Below are 17,378 nucleotides of genomic sequence, written 5' to 3'. Positions count from 1 at the left end.
AGGGAGAGCTGAAAAGATTATCACATTTTAAAAATCACTGATATAGATAATGTACCGATTTGAGTACGGTAATAAAACTTTTTTTTTATATATATTTTAAAAGAGGGCGACATAAAACTAGTGCAATATTTGACACTGTTTTTGATAAACTAACACTTCAATATCTGGTTTGATGGATGTAGTTGCAATTCTCAATAAATTCTCAAGGTTCTCATCAGGTATTTTGGTTCTAATTTTGCTCCTGAAAAACTGACATGAATAAGGAGTCATTGTGAAGAGTGGGATATTTTTATTTAGGAAAATAAAACGTATAAGAGTCCAGTAAAGGGACACTGTCAAACGTTTCTTTGACTGCATGTGTACGTTAGGTGTAATCGCATTTAAATGCATGTAAAACAAATTTTTTTACGATTTTGTGTTGGGTCACATTCATAGCCTTTTTCGCACAACTCTTTTATATGTCTAATGGAGTTAGATTGTTTTTTTTTCTCAATTTAATCTTTAAATATATGTATGTATTGGTTCATGAAGCGGTTTCATATTATATATTCATTTAGAATTAATCTTTTTTTTTTTTTTCTAGTGCGTCACGATTAATTTAGGCGCTTTGTTACTTAGGGTGATTTCTCCTAGTGTGTTTGCAGCTCATTCAATTATTATTTTATATTTTACACTAGCGTGGTTTTCTCAGCATTTTATTTGGAATTGCAGAAAGTAAAGGTGATTATTGACTGCTGTGGAGAGGGCATTAACCACTTGCTGACCACCCTATAACAGTTGTAATGCTACAAGGCGGCAGCTCTGCGCAGGATCACATATACATACGTGATCCTTCACTTTTGCACAGCCGAAGCAGATCTGCGGATGCCAGGCACTCATTGTAAACAAGGCAGATTGCCGTTCTGACAGAGGAGAAGGGATGGATTCTGTTTTTCTGCAAAGAAGGGACTATAATTAGGGTTGCTACCTGTCTGGGATTCACCCGTACAGTCCGGGTTTTGAATCATGTGTCTTGGTTTCAGACCATGTGACACGAAGACACGTTTTTAGACAGGAATGTGTTTCAGAACAGGACTTGACATAAGGATGAGGGGGCACTATGTGCACCTTATAACTATTATCTTTGGAGTGCCCAAAGGTGTCCCAGGTCTGTTACAATCCTATAGTGTATACTAAAACGAAAAAAAAAAACTCACTGTGCGCTGCTAAAGTGTTCGGGTTTGGCTTGAAGAAAAAGTGGCAACCCTAACTAGAATCCATCTCTTCCCCTAGTAAAAGCAGCACATACAGTACACAAAAACACTGGCTAGTTAACCCCTTGATCACCCTAGATGTTTAACGCCTTCCCAGCCTGTGTAATTAGTACAGTGACAGTGTATATTTTTTAGCACTGAACACTTTATTAGTGTCACTGGTTCCTGCAAAGTGTCAAAAGTGTCAATTAGGTGTCTGTCGGCCGCAACATTGCAGTCCTGCTATAAGTCCTTGATCGCCGCCATTACTATTGTGAAAAAAGTAAAAATAATTCATAAATATATACCATAGTTTGTAAATGCCGACATTCACGTAAACCAATCAATATACACTTATTGGCATTTTTATACCAAAAACAGAATAACAATAACAATTGCAGAATACATATTGGCCTATATTTATGAAGAAATTTGATTTTTAACTTTTTTTTTTACTGGATATGTTTTATAGCAGAAAGTAAAAAAATGATTGTTTTTTTTCAAAAGTTACGATTTTTTTTGTTTATAGTGCAAAAAAAAAAGGAAGTGGTGATAAAATACCACCATATAAAAGTTCTATTTGTGGGAAAAAAAATTACATACATTTTATTTTGGTATAGCATTGCAATTGTCAGTTAAAGTCATATCGCAAAAAATGGCCAAGAAGGGTGGTCAATCAAAGTGGTTAGGGCGTACACACGATCGGAATTTCCAACACCAAATGTTCGATGTGAGCTCTTGGTCGGATATTCTGCCCGTCTGTAGGCTCCATCGGACATTTGCTGACGGAATTTCCGACAACAAATGTTTGGGAGCTGGTTCTCAATTTTTCCGACAACAAAAGTTCTTGTCAGAAATTCTGATCGTTTGTATGCAATTCCGACGCACAAAAATTCTACGCATGCTAGAAATCAATTTGACGCATGTTTGGAATCATTGAACTTCATTTTTCTCTGCTCGTTGTAGTGTTGTACGTGACTGCGTTCTTGACGTTCGGAATTTCAGACATTTGTGTGACCGTGTGTATGCAACACAAGTTTGAGCCAACATTCGGTCGGAAAAAAAAATCCACGGTTTTGTTGTTGGAAATTCTGATCGTGTGTACGCGTTATAAGGGTAAAGAAGGGGTTAGCTCTAAAATGAAATTATAAATTCATGGAAAGGTTGTCTTTAGTAAAATTGAGTTTGGTTTTTATCAGCCAGGTCCCATAGAGGGCTCTTCTTTCCACTCATGACAAAATAATCCTAGTGTTATTACACTGTTCTAAGTGATACATCTAAAACCCTTAAAGCATCACTAATTCCAACGTTCGGTTCGTAGCCAGATGCTAGATACAATAACAGCACTATTAGATTGTATTCTGATGAAGATGAGGGTGATGACAGCAAACATTACAATATTGAATCTTCATATGACATGTGAGCAGAAATAGAGAGCATTGAAGTTTCATTACAAATGGCTTGATGCCCAGGAACATTGAGTTTTATAAACTCTTAACTGCAGGAAATTGACGTTAAGCCAGGACGTGTTACGTGCAAGACAGAAATGTGAAGAGAGAGGGAAGATCAGGCAGTGAATGTATAATTTCTTTTGAGAAGGATTCTGGCAAGCCAGTTGAACGCTTTGGTTTCGTGAATCATTTTAATTTAGCATGTTACTGCAGTAATATGTTTCTTTGTATGTTTTTCTTTCACTGAATCCTTCGCTATTGGCAAGGGGTGCATAGATATAAAATTCCATACAAAATATTACTTCATGCTAATCTATCGGAAAAAAAGAGGAAAGCTAAACTATGGGCTCAGTTTTAGATAACGTATAACATGGCAGTGAGAGAAACAGATGGGTTTTTGACAAGCCCTCAACCTCAAATTTTGCTGAGCTGTGTTCTGAAAAAATTATATTGTTTAACTATATACTGTATCATTACATTTTGGATCACTTTCAGGATGGGAAGAGGTATGACTATTGAAGTCTATCATCTTTTTCTCATCATTCTCAACGAAGGTTCTATGGAACCCTTGGTTTTCTCAAGAGGAAGTTATATGTTTCTTGAGCAATGACAGATTGGCAGATTAACCTCCCATCTGCAGTGCATGCATAGTTTCAGGACCAAGGTCAAGTGGCAGAGCCAGTGGAGCACCCCAACTGACAGTGATTTTTTCAGTTGTCTGTAAGGGTGACATTCTTCCCACTGGCAATGTAAGGGGCATTATTACCACTAACTCAAGTGAATTGGACCATTCCACCCACTGGCCACCTATGTAAGGGGCATTATTACCACTAAGTTGAAAACAAAAGGTAAACTGCGCTTGTGATGAGTAACAAATTTCAGCTGCAACAATCAAGTGAGATATTATCACAAAATAGAACGAATAAATAAATATATTGCGCTAAATAAAATAAACATCATGTGAGTCCAAGGAGTCACACACGTGACATATGAACAAGCGAATATTTGACTGTTGTGTTGTGTCACCAACTTCCTTCACTTTGTGAGATCACCACAAATAATCAGGATGTGCTCTTACCACAGAGTGTTGACGACCTATTATGGGAGGTCAACATAGGCTTGTGTATCTGGGATACTCCAACTCTGTTATGAGATCCACTTAGAAAAAGTTCCAAGCAGCCAATGGGGGAGATATTGAGTTTTCTCAATCCAACCATGACATCAGTGTACCCAAAATAAGAGACAAACGTCAAAATAGTGTAAAACCTTTTCCCACCAGGATTTAAAGCGGGGGTTCACCCTAAAAAAAAATTCTAACAATACATGGAGCCGACCTAGGAGACCAACAGTATGCTGTTTTTTTTTTTTTTTCGTACATACCAGTATAGGGCTATTTTCACCCCCCGGCTTTTCCTCGGGAGTTGGCGTTCCTAATCACAGGATGTGATTGACGTGCTTCTGACCAGAGCATACTGCGCGTCACGAGTTTCCAAAGGAATCCGAGCGTCGGTGCGCATGCGCCTTATAGAGCCGCACCAACGTTCGGCTTCTTTCGGCAACTCGTGACGCGGAGTATGCGCCGGTCGGAAGCACGACAATCACAGCCTGTGATTAGGAACGCCCACTCCCGCGGGGAATATTGAGTGACAGGGGAGAAACTGCTGCAGTACTAAGGTAAGGATCGCCATTAAAAAAAAAAAAAAAACAATGGATTAGGTATTGTCTCTGCCTGGTAGTTTACTTGAGCCAAAGTCAAATTTTCGGGTGAACCTCCGCTTTAATGAAGGTAATGCACTTACATAAAAATAAGTAAAAACAGCATATGCCGGACACATTGACTTCCAAGTGTGTATCCTCCAATCAAGATGACAGGAAATGATGCTCTCGTCCAACCGGTTTCCTCACTACAAGGACTTTTCTTTAGGCACTGTCTGATGTCACGGTTGGATTGAGAAAACCCAATATCTCCCCCTGTTGGCTGCCTGGAGCTTTTGCTAAGTGGATCTCATAACAGAGTTGGAGTATCCGAGATACACAAGCCTATGTTAACCTCTTGTAATAGGCGGTCAACACTCTCTGGTAAGGGCACATCTTGATTATTGGTGGTGGTCTCACAAGGTGGAGGAACAGTCAAATATTCACTTATTTATATGTCACGTGTGTGACTCTTTGGACTTACTTAATGTTTATTTTATTTATCCATCCTTACCACTAACCATTAGTAAAATGGGGCAAATATTCTCACAGACTACCAATGTAAGGAGCAATTTTACCACGACTCCCAGTAAATTAAAAATGGTGTAGATAGGAAGAACTTGACCCAGAGTTGGTTTTCTTCCCCAGTGTAAAAACAAGTCCATATTGTGGAATCCAATGACTAGGTTAGGCAGATGTCTAAAACAAAATGCTCTCATATGCACCTTGGATGAATACAGTAAGGTAGAAAGAAAAACAAACGCTCTACACCAAAGGTTTAGGAGTCTAAAAGCAATTATTATAGGAGGTAAAGATAGCAAGCCAATGTGTTCAGAGCAAAACAACAGTCCCCCTTGACCAGGGTTTCAAATTTTTGTAGGACAAAAGTAGTGGATATTCATGGTTATAGGATTAGTCAACCGATGAGTTGGCTGGTTCAATTCCTTACTTAAAAAATTATTCAACAACTCAAATTCTTCTTCCCGATGGCCACCACTGACCATAATGTAAGGGGGCACATCTTCACTGGCCATAAAAGTGAGCGGCACATTTCTTCAATAACTGCTGATGCAAATGTGGCATTTCTCCACTGACCACTAACATGAGAAGCAACTTCTCTGTTGACCACTGAGTGGGGACATTATATGCACATACGGACATAGCAGTGGACAGTCATGATCAGGAGATCGGGACAACGTCTGTCTACAGGTCAAAACACTAAGGAGATCAGATACACAGCAAATTAATTTGTGAGTTATATGTTTGATGTTAATACATTGTTTTCAATACCACCAACAATTTCAAAGAGATACTGTCAATTGAAGCTAGGAAATTGGTACTCTATGTTTACAAGTGTTCTGATTTTAAAGACTACCTATTAACAAAATTATTCATTGAGAGTATGAGGAATATTTGTATAGTACACTATATTTTCAAGTAGGATTTATTGTTTCATAGCAAGTTTTTAGTTGTATGTAAATTAATTATATGATTTTATTCCTAAGCCGTAGGTTAAAGTCGCATGTGTAGCATGTGTAGCAACTGTGTGCACATTTGTGACTTGATAAATAAATTGAGGGCTATGGAATGTAGCGACAATTTTTTGCTATTTTAGTTTAGCTAAAAGAATACAAATTCTCAATAGCTTTAGTGACCTAACTTACATGTAATGTAGCATGTCTTACAGTATGTTGTGTAGGCAGCTGGATCCTGCAGAAATCTTTTGTCTTCCTGCTACCGAACTTCTGGCAATGAGGGAGTTAATAACCTTTGTGAGAAGCTAATGTGAACAAGCTCTTTCCTTCCTGCTCCTCCATTGGGACAAGTTGTATTATAGTGCACATTGCATTTAACACAATCTCTGAATGGGGGAGAGAATCCTGCGACTAATCAGACTAAGCCCCCCCCCCCCCCAAGCTATAAAGAAGATTTATTTATTTTGCCTAAACTTCAGCTTTAAATGGGTTAACATAATTTAAATATCAGCAGCCATTTAAAGCAGACCTCCACCCTCTAAAACATGATCCCTTCTCTCCATCCCTCCTATGGTCCCCTGAACGGATAGCACTTTTCTTTTTTTACCTATTTTTTTAACCACTTGCCTACCAGGCATTTTCTGGCACTTTGTTGTTTACAAGTTTTTTTTTTGCAAGAAAATTACTTATAACCCCCAAACACTATACATTTTTTTTAAGTTGTCTTATTGAATGTTAATAATGATATCTATATAAGATAAAAAAAAGTTGTTTTACATATTTTCTAGAATAATAAATCCCCCTGAAGAAGACCACAAAGGTAGGAGTTCAAAATGCATTGGGGTATTCATGTGCATTCAATAGTGTAATGTATTTGCAAACATCTGTCTCCATGGTGTATCATTATCATCATCAACGATGGACAATTTGTTGTTTTTTGTCACAAACCAGAGCTCATATTTTAACTCCTTGTACACTTAAATCCTCTTTTGACCAATGTAATAAAATACAATAATTTTTATCCTAAAACCTTGTGATCATTACCTTGCTGCTAACAAAAAAACATTGGGGAATCCTTTCATTCTTTTGTGTATTATATCTTTCCATATTAAACAAACTGTTAGTAACTAGGGACGAGCTTCGAGTTTGAGTCGAACTCATGTTCGACTCGAACATTGCCTGTTCGCCTTGGGTGCTTGCGGCAAATTCGAAAAGCCGCGGAACACCCTGTTAAAGTCTATGGGAGAAATCTAAAGTGCTAATTTTAAAGGCTAATATGCAAGTTATTGCCCTAAAAAGTGTTTGGGGACCTGGGTCCTGCACCAGGGGACATGTATCAATGCAAAAAAGCCCCCCTCTCCTGAACCGTACCAGGCCACATGCCCTCAACATGGGGAGGATGTCCCCATGTTGATGGGGATAAGGGCCTCATCCCCACAACCCTGGCCGGTGGTTGTGGGGGTCTGCGGGCGGGGAGCTTATCAGAATCTGGAAGACCCCTTTAAAAAAGGGGACCCCAGATCCTGGCCCCCCCATGTGAATTGGTAATGGGGTACATTGTACCCCCACCATTTCACGAAGGAAGTGTAAATAGTTGTAAAAAAAACCACACACACACCGTGGAAAAAAGTCCTTTATTAAAAAAATAAAATAAAAAAAAATCCAGCGGTGGTAATGCACTCGGTCCCGGCTCCCCGCTCCAACGTTGTCGGTATCCAGCAACGGGTGATCTCCTCTCCGGTCCAGCGATGAGAAGATCGTCCGGGATCCAGAGCGCAGCATCGCCGGCCGCCTGTCTCCACCGGAGACAGCACGGTGAACACGCTGCTGAAGCTGTGACATTTCTTTTATAGGTGAGGCGGGGCCCCCCGTAAAGTGACCCCGTCCCCCTCTGACGCACCCTCTGCTATGTCACTGGGGAAGTCCAGGCTTCCCCCTCACGTCAGAGGGGGACGGGGTCACGTGACGGGTGGCCCTACCTCACCTATAAAAGAAATGTCACAGCTTCAGCAGCGTCATTCGCCGGGCTGTCTCCGATGCTGAGATCTGGATCCCGGACGATCTTCTCATCGCTGGACCGGAGAGGAGATCACCTGTCACTGGATACCGACAACGTTGGAGCGGGGAGCCGGGACTGAGTGGATTACCACCGCTGGATTTATTTATTTATTTTATTTTTAATAAAGGACTTTTTTCCACGGTGTGTGTGTGTATTTACACTTCCTGCGTGAAATGGTAGGTGTACAATGTACCCCATTACCAATTCACATGGGGGGGCCAGGATCTGGGGGTCCCCTTTGTTAAAGGGGTCTTCCAGATTCTGATAAGCAACCCCCGCCCGCAGACCCCCACAACCACCAGCCAGGGTTGTGGGAATGAGGCCCTTGTCCCCATCAACATGGGGACATCCTCTCCATGTTGAGGGCATGTGGCCTGGTACGGTTCAGGAGAGGGGGGGCACTCTCTGTCCCCCCCTCTTTTCTGCGGCTGGCCAGGTTACATGCTCGGATAAGGGGTCTGGTGTGGATTTTTAGGGGAACTCCATGCCATTTTTTTCTAAATTTGGGGTGGAGTTCCCCTTAAAATCCATACCAGACCTGAAGGGCCTGGTAATTGAATTTGGGGGGACCCCACGCTTTTTTTTTTTTATGAATGAATTCTCTCTGAATTGCAGAGAGCCGACAATTCAATATAGCCGTGAGTCCGGTTTAAATTACTTTTTTTCTTTCAGAAATGACACTTTGTGCAGAGACAGTTCTAAGTACGGGAAACATGCGCTATTTCACATACTTACTTTACACCCCCCCCAGGTAAGAAATTTAAAAGAATATTTCACTTTTATTGTTTCACTTTAAGCATTATTAAAATTCACTGCTCCTGAAAAAACTGCAGTTTTTAAAACTTTTTTTTGCATTGATACATGTCCCCTGGTGCAGGACCCAGGTCCCCAAACACTTTTAAGGACAATAACTTGCATATTAGCCTTTAAAATTAGCACTTTAGATTTCAAACATTTGAGTCCCATAGACTTTAACGGGGTTCTAAAGTTCACACAAACATTTGGTGTGTTTGCAGGTTCTGGTGCGAACCGAACAGGGGGGTGTTCAGCTCATCCCTATTAGTAACTTGAAAATAATAATGTAATTCAAATCTCCTACTAAGGAATAATATAGTTACAACAGGTTTGTAGCAGGTCTTTGTAGGTTTACAAAGTGATCTGATTCAACAAAGTATTTTCCAGGTCTGTCTATAAACGAAAAAGCCCGGAGTGTGAAATAATAATATTGCAGAATATAATTACAGCTGAAATAACCTAGTTTGTTTAAAAAAGAAAGTTGTTTCATTTAAATAAAGTTTTAATTGATACAGATCTGGCTTGTTAAAGTATCACTTCAATCAATGACATTTTGTAGAACCAAATTACCTAAATATTAACGCAGACATCGAGGCGGATTTACTAAAGGTGTTGAGACTGTTCATTCATTATATGGATGTCCAAAGGCGTAATTAGAACTTTCAGGGCCCTGGTGCAAGAAACCATGAGAGGCCCCCCTGGCCCCCGACTGGGGCCGTTCCCACTGATCCTGGGGCCCTTTACTCCTATCGTGGGACCCTTTGTTACAGTCCTGCAGCGGACCACCTTCTTGCCTTTTTTGGGTCCCCCTACGGTGGCGGAATGCCAGAGCCTAGTCGCAAGTGCAACCATTGCGACCTTGACAGCTCTGCCACTGGCGTCAGTAGTTTTATTTTTTTGTCGTTTTATTTTTTTATATATTTTTTTACCATTTTGTTTTATTTTTTTACAATTTAATTTTTTATAATTTTTTACATATCTTTTAGGACCCCTGTTGTGGTGAAATATCAGGTCTAAACAGACATCTGATGTCTCACTTTTGGGACAGAAAAAGGGACTGAGGACAAATCCATCTGTCCCTTTCTCTGCAGCCTCAACTGCACAGAATGAATGAACAGGGATAACTCTGTACAGAGCTTACAGTTAATTCATAAATTGAGGCATAGTAAACACAGTTTTCTATTCCCAACCTATGAATGAATATATACAAAAAAAAACAATCACTCTATTCATTAAGACAAGGAGAGGGTTGGTAAATTACACATTCCCCTTCCCTGCTCCCCATCCTGACAGTATCCCCTGCAGCAGTTGGTGGAAAGTGGGAGGAGAAAACCCGGCAGCAGGACAGGGATTGTGTGATGGCGGGAAGGGCATGTGGAGGAACCAAAGCCCTTCATTTCCCTTCTGCAGCCGCTGAATGTCTGCAGGAGGGAAAAGAGGAGAAGCAGGCATTCAGCGGCTACATGGAGGGATCGGTTCCCCAACATCCCGCCGCTCTCGTCGTCCTCCTATCCAGGCATACAAGGGGGCAACACGGGCCCCCTAAAGCTTGGGGCTGGGGAGAAATTTCCTCGGGAATGCATCAAAAACACACATGCAGAAGTGCATCCGGAACACATAAATTGTGGTGTGATCTGGCCCTACCTAAAAGGTACTTTTTTAGGTAAAGGATACATACCTGAATATAATATTTTTTTCTAAAACAGAGTTTAGCGTCACTTTATCTCCTTTAGCAAGTCAACTCAAAATTGCTACCTGTTCCCTTTAACCCTTTTGCCGCCTGGTCCGTACATTGACGGGGGGTACTGCACAAAATCCAGTGGCTGCAGCCACCGGGATTGTGTGTGAAACTGACAGACAGTCTCCTGCCTGTCAGGTGAAAGTGTTCTGGACAGTCATGGCGGGTGGTGGCGGCGGCTGGAGGGGAAGGAGAAGAGCGGATATACATCCACTCCCTTCCCCTGCTTGCAGTGACCCAGAAAACGACGCCTCTGGGAAATAATGTTTTGCAATGCAATCTGCATTGCAAAACATTTAGTGGAGACATGCAGGATCTTTTAGACCCTGCGTGTCTTAATAAAGAGAGCCTGTCACCAAAAAACATCACATTGTCCCCTATGTGATGAAAAAAATAAAGAAATAGAAGCCTTGTTGCAAAACCCTTGCACAGAGCAGGTAAGTATAACATGTTTGTTATTTGAAAAAAATAAATAAAAAACAAGCAACCTTTACAATCACTTTAAATATTGGGGATACCATGAAACATGATCAGAAAGATGGAATTCCTCTAAGTATGAAACCTCTTTAAAATCCTGGATCTGCAACAAATGTATTAAAAATACAACAGCTTCTTATATCGAGCAGTCTGGTTCCTGTATTCGACATTTTATGTTCACCGCTGTTTCATATGTTTTCATTCATTCTCTGTGTACTGATAGTCGTCACTCCATTAACAGTTCCCTATTTCAGTGTGAATGGGTTGGTCTCTATCGCATTCAGGATAACAGCCATTGTGCAGTCTATCTGCAGCAGGAACTATAAGGGCACTGCACCCAGTCTTCAGGGAGGGCATGACAAATAAAGTTGCACAGAGCTCAGATAAATCCACAAATTCCGCCTGCAAATCCTTTCTAAATGTGCCAATAAAAGACTAAGTCGGGATTTAACCACATGGACAAGTCTTGCATGCGGTGCGATTAATTGAAAATTAGAAACAACTTTCATTTTGGAATGTCCAATTTGTTCTGTTTTTATTTGCTGTGCTCCGTCACAATGAATTTCACATTTATTTCTCTTTTATGTATATGTGCATTTTTTTTGTGCCATGTATATTTCTTAAAATAGAGGGAACGCATCTGCCTTTTATTACAGCTAAACATCAGGTCCAAGTTAACAAACAAGCTGATGGTTTTTGCAGATCTAGGCCACTTTTAAAAAAATATGTCCTCTATGATCAGAAGTGCTACTAAATTAAAGGTAAGTTATAATGATTCAGGTCACTTCTATACATTTTTTTTCTCTTATTTATGTTTTTAAACAAATGCTTTAGATTTCTCTGTGTGTATATATATTTATATACACTATGGGCCAGATCCACAAAGAAGTTACGTCGGCGTATCTATTGATACGCTCCGGCGTATCTTTGTTTTGTATCCACAAAACAAGATACGCCTGAATGGGGGCTAGATCCGACTGACGTACGTCTTAGTACGCCGTCGGATCTTAGGTGCATATTTACGCTGGCCGCTAGGTGGCGCTTCCGTTGATTTCCGCGTAGAGTATGCAAATTAGCTAGATACGCCAATTCTCAGAACGTACGTCTGTCCGGCCGGCGCAATTTTTTTACGTAGTTTACGTAAGGCTTTTTTCGGCGTAACGTTACCCCTGGGTCTATGAGGCGTACGCAATGTTAAGTATGGACGCCGGGCCAGCGTAGAATTTTCCGTTGTTTGCGTAAAACGTTTGTGAATAGGGCTTTGCGTAAATTACGTTCACGTCGTCTAGGCATTGAGCGGGAGTAATTTAATTTGAAAATTCGACGTGATACTGAGCATGCGCGCCCATGCGCCATTCAAAAAAAGCGTCATTTACGTGGGGTAATGCTTAGTTTACATAAAACACGCCCCCCCTGTTCCTCATTTGATTTAGGCGCGCTTACGCCGGAACATTTACGCTACGCCACCATATTTTAGAGGCAAGTGCTTTGTGAATACAGCACTTGCCTCTCGAAGTAGCGGCGGCGTAGCGTAACTACGATACGCTACGCCCATTTAAAGTTACGCCTATCTACGTGGATCTGGCCCTATACCTTTCAATTTATGTATAATATATGATAATATATTGATATTCCCGGGATAAGATTTTTTGTCAGTAATTATGCCAGAGTCTTTCTAGTTGATTACATCAAACGTTTGATATTCTGGTTGGTGCTGATCTATTGAGAGGATCACTTCCTGTCCATGGAATGCATTTCATACGTCCACACCATGCCCCTGAAGATACACGCTGGTGACGAAACGTCGGGTGGATTGAGGGTTGTGTGACGCATTGGAGCAGACGGAGTTTACAGCGACCATCTTGTTGGTAGGAATCGCTGGACGCTTTCCTTTTTGCTCCTTATCATTTTATATAGTGTGAGTGTTTATGCTTAGCTTACATTCAATAAATGTTTTAGTTTTTAGATGTTTGCACAATGAGCGTTCTTCTTTTCATCCTCCATATATGTGACCACTGAGCTTCATTCTTGGAGTATATGTGTAGCCAAGTTTGCTGGGATCATAGCAAGGCATATCTGATGAGCCATTTCAAGCAAGTTTCTTTCCGTTGTATCGGTCTGAAGTATGACTAGGAGGAGCCGTGGATATTGGATTGATTTACTCAATGCTTATACCCTATGCATTCAGTTTTATTGGGTGTTGGTGACTGCTTTATACCCTCTTCATCTCACTGATTTTCAAAAGCGGATCTTGTTATGAACTCTTTGGCATCTTTACATCATTGAATTTCATATATGGACTTTTGTTACTACCCATTTTTTTAGCGCTACATCTTTACCCCTGTGTATATATATATATATATATATATATATATATATATATATATATATATATATATATATATGTGTGTAGCGCATGGTTGCTACTAGTTACTAACATCCACCATATCAAGCTGCCGCCAGACCTCCATCTATCACTTCAGAGACAAATGAACAATTTGCGTTGTTTTGTTTTCATTTATTGGGGGATATAACTTGGTTGGGGGAAGGAAATATGGGATGCCCATAGACCATATTGCTTTGCCATCATATTTAATGAACTTGGGAGAATATATAGAGCCTTGAAAAACTGATGAACTCTAATAATTACAGTCACTTCCCCTGCATAACTCCTGCAGACTGTTGCTCCCAGGACTTCTCTCACTGTAAACTATGATGCCGCGTACACACAATCATTTTTCAGCATGAAAAAAACGTTGTTTTTAAAAAACGTAATTTAAAATGACCGTGTGTGTGGGCTACACATCATTTTTCAGGTTCTGAAAAACGACAAAAAAAAAGAAATTCGAACATGATGCATTTTTTAACGTTGTTTTAAATGTCATTTTTCGGGTTGTAAAAAATGATCGTGTGTGGGCTAAAACTACGTAAAAAAACAGCGCATGCAAGTTATGAGACGGGAGCGCTCATTCTGGTAAAACTACCGTTCATAATGGAGTAAGTACATTCATCACGCTGTAACAGACAGAAAAGCGCAAATCGTCTTTATATTAACAACACGGAATCAGCTAAAGCAGCCCAAAGGCGAATGGAAATTCCCCTTTATAGTGCCGTCGTACGCATTGTACGTCAACGCGCTTTGCTAGATAATTTTTTGAAAACGATGGTGTGTGGGCAACGGAGTTTTAATGATGAATTTGGGAAAACGTTGTTTTTTGGACATGCTGAAAAACAACTTTTTTTACATGCTGAAAAATGATCGTGTGTACGCGGCATGAGTCTTCCAGTCCCATCATCTTCACTTGACAAAAGAGATCACTCTGAATAATCCCAGATTGCTAGCTGTAATTTTGCTGTGTAGTAGTTACTAGGTCTGCACCTCTCCCCGGTGGCCTAGTAATTTAGCAGCTTGTATTAGTTGGTGGACTACTGATCCCAGCTAGCCCAACTTGCAAATTCTGGCGCACGCATCTCAGGCTCCCACAGGCTCTCCTCTGGCCTCGCACCCAGGTCCCCTGGCATGCCTCTTCCAGAAATCCACTGTGTCACACTCACCGACCTTCTCCTGCCCCGAGTCCAAGATGGAGAACTTTAACTGGACATGCATTCCAATAGCTTCTCCAGCCCCTCTGTTCCAGGACACCTCCTCCATTACCGTGTAAGGATGAGGCTCCTTCCCAGCTTACCTGAGCTCCTCCGCTGGGCCGCGCACCCCCCAAGATGGGGATGGGGACCCTGCTGCTATCTAGCACTCTATGTCTCATGGCTGACAACCCCCCTCCAATGGGCTGAACCTGAGCTTATTTGGGAGGCCTGCCCCCTGCCAATCCCAGATGGAGATTGGTCGGTGCTCCTCGCATGAGCTCCCTGCAACTCCAGTCCTGTGCCCTGCCCCACTTCCAGAACATTCTCCCCGGAAGCATGGGAGGCACCCCAGAACTAAAGCACAGGTGTTAACACCACTCCCTGCCCCCAGATCAAAACAAGCAAGCCTAGCCTAAAGCATAGATCTGCCTAAATTTACCTGCCTACCACACAAAAATCCTCACTATGGTAGAGAGTGCTATATATAAAGTATAAAAATAATAATGGTAGATTGAGTTTAGGTATTATCTATAGCAGGCATGTGTAGGCTGTTAGAAAAAGTTAGGGAATCACTGCTCTAGAAGGAAAAGAAAATGCCATATACCAAAGTTAGAACATGGTTTTATATATATATATATATATATATATATATATATATATATATATATATATATATATACACACATACACAACACAATATCTCACAAAAGTGAGTACACCCCTCACATTTTTGTAAATATTTTATTATATATTTTCATGTGACAACACTGAAGAAATTACACTTTGTTACAATGTAAAGTAGTGAGTGTACAGCTTGAATAACAGTGTAAATTTGCTGTCCCCTCAAAAAAACTAAATAATAAGTATGTAATGTAGCATTCAAAATTGAATTTTATTGTGCCGTTAGTTTTAAAATCTAGCTATATTTCCATGTACCAATACTTTAAACCTTGGGCTGTCTGTAAAAATAATGTATAATTGGTAGCTATGCAACTATATATAGTTTAGAATTATAAGTAAATAAGCAGCACAGACGCACACAAACAGAGTTGCAGGGATACAAAAGTGCCTGTACACAGATCATATTGCTCCAGTGAAAGTCAAGCAGCATGACCTCACAGAGATCGGGTTGCTATGCACTCTGGGAACACTAGGAATGTGACGTGACAGGTCATGATTAAAATGAAATGTGCATGCTTTAATTCAGCTGTGCTCAGTTCGCAGACCACACACAAACCAATCTGATCTGAAATAAGATAAGTGTTTTCTGCCAGCCATCACAGCCTGCTAGTATGGAGCGAGGGATGATAAAATGCTTAAAGCATCTGTGTTCTCATGCTAGGTGCAAATACTATACATTATACATGTTATCCAACCCAAAATTGATGTTTCTATTCTGGACGAAAAAGGGATAAATCACCTATTGGACCCGCATATGTTTCAGAGACTTAAAAGGTTCCCAGCACAAGTGTGGGTCTCCACCCTGCCCCAGCTGATACAGGAACAATAATGGTGTCACTCACTCCAGAATAAACTCCCTTTTCTGTTCCTTACATCATTGTTTTGTTGTTTTGGCAATAAATTGGAATAGTTCATCACTGAGGTCTACAGAGAAATTATAAATGTGTATATATGTATATACTATATTGTCAAACGTATTGGGACTCGTGTCTTTGCACTCACGTGAGCTTTAATGACATCCCAGTCTTATGCCGCGTACACACGATCACTTTTTGTGATGAAAAAAAATGTAATTTTTTATCATGAAAAAAAAAATGAAATTTTTCCAACTTCATCATTAAAAATTATGTTGCCCACACACCATCGTTTTTGAAAAATGATGAACAAAGCGACGGCACTCTGAAGGGGAAGTTCTATTCGCCTTGAGGCTGCTTTTAGCTGGTTACTTGTTAGTAAAAGACGATTCGCGCTTTTTTGTCTGTTACAGCGTGATGAATGTGCTTACTCCATTATGAATGGTAGTTTTACCTCCCGTCTCATAACTTGCTTCTGGGCATGTGCGGGTTTAAAACGTCGTTTTTGCCCACACGCGATCATTTTTTACGAAATGACATAAAAAATTGAAGCATGTTCGAATTTTTTTTTTGGTCGTTTTTCAGAAGACAAAAAAATGATGTTTAGCCCACACACGATCATTTTAAATGACGTTTTTAAAAATGTCATTTTTTTTTTCATCACAAAAAGTGATCGTGTGTACGGGGCATTAGTCTATAGGGTTCAATATTGAGTTGACCCTCCCTTTGCAGCTATAACAGCTTCAACTCTTCTGGGAAGGCTGTCCACAAAGTTTAGGAGTGTGTCTATGGGAATCTTTAATCATTCTTCCAGAAGCACATTTGTGAGGTCAGGCTCTTGTGGACGAGAAGGCTTGGCTCACAATCTCTGCTCTAATTCATCCCAAAGGTGTTCTAGGTTACTTAGGACTCTGTGCAGGCCAGTCAAGTTCCTCCATCCCAAACTCGCTCATCCATGTCCTTATTGTTATTGAAGTCCAATGGTCTATTAACTTCCTAAGTAAAGTTTCATTCCCAAACTTCAACCCCCGTGATTCAATACTGCAAACCATCAAGTCACTTGAGTTCCTTCTGCTTGTCAGCTCCCCCTGGTGGATGGAGGAAAGGTAGTGTTAACCTATTCAACTGAAGTCCATTAAGAGACACAGAAATCACTGCAGCACAGAGTCCTGTGGAAGACAGGAAGGTCTCATCAGGTGAATGTGAGGGGTCTGGTAACTTTCTAGCTACTAAGACACTGCCTAGGCTCTTTTGGCCAGTTCCTGCACCCCAAAGCAGGCAGGAACCTTGAACCTTGGTAGAGTTAATCACGGTTTCTCTTTAACCACTTGCCTAC

Source organism: Rana temporaria, chromosome 7, assembly GCF_905171775.1.
Source record: "Rana temporaria chromosome 7, aRanTem1.1, whole genome shotgun sequence".
Classification (NCBI taxonomy): domain Eukaryota; kingdom Metazoa; phylum Chordata; class Amphibia; order Anura; family Ranidae; genus Rana; species Rana temporaria.
The sequence above is the reverse complement of the archived record's forward strand: the minus strand, read 5'-3'. Positions refer to the sequence as shown.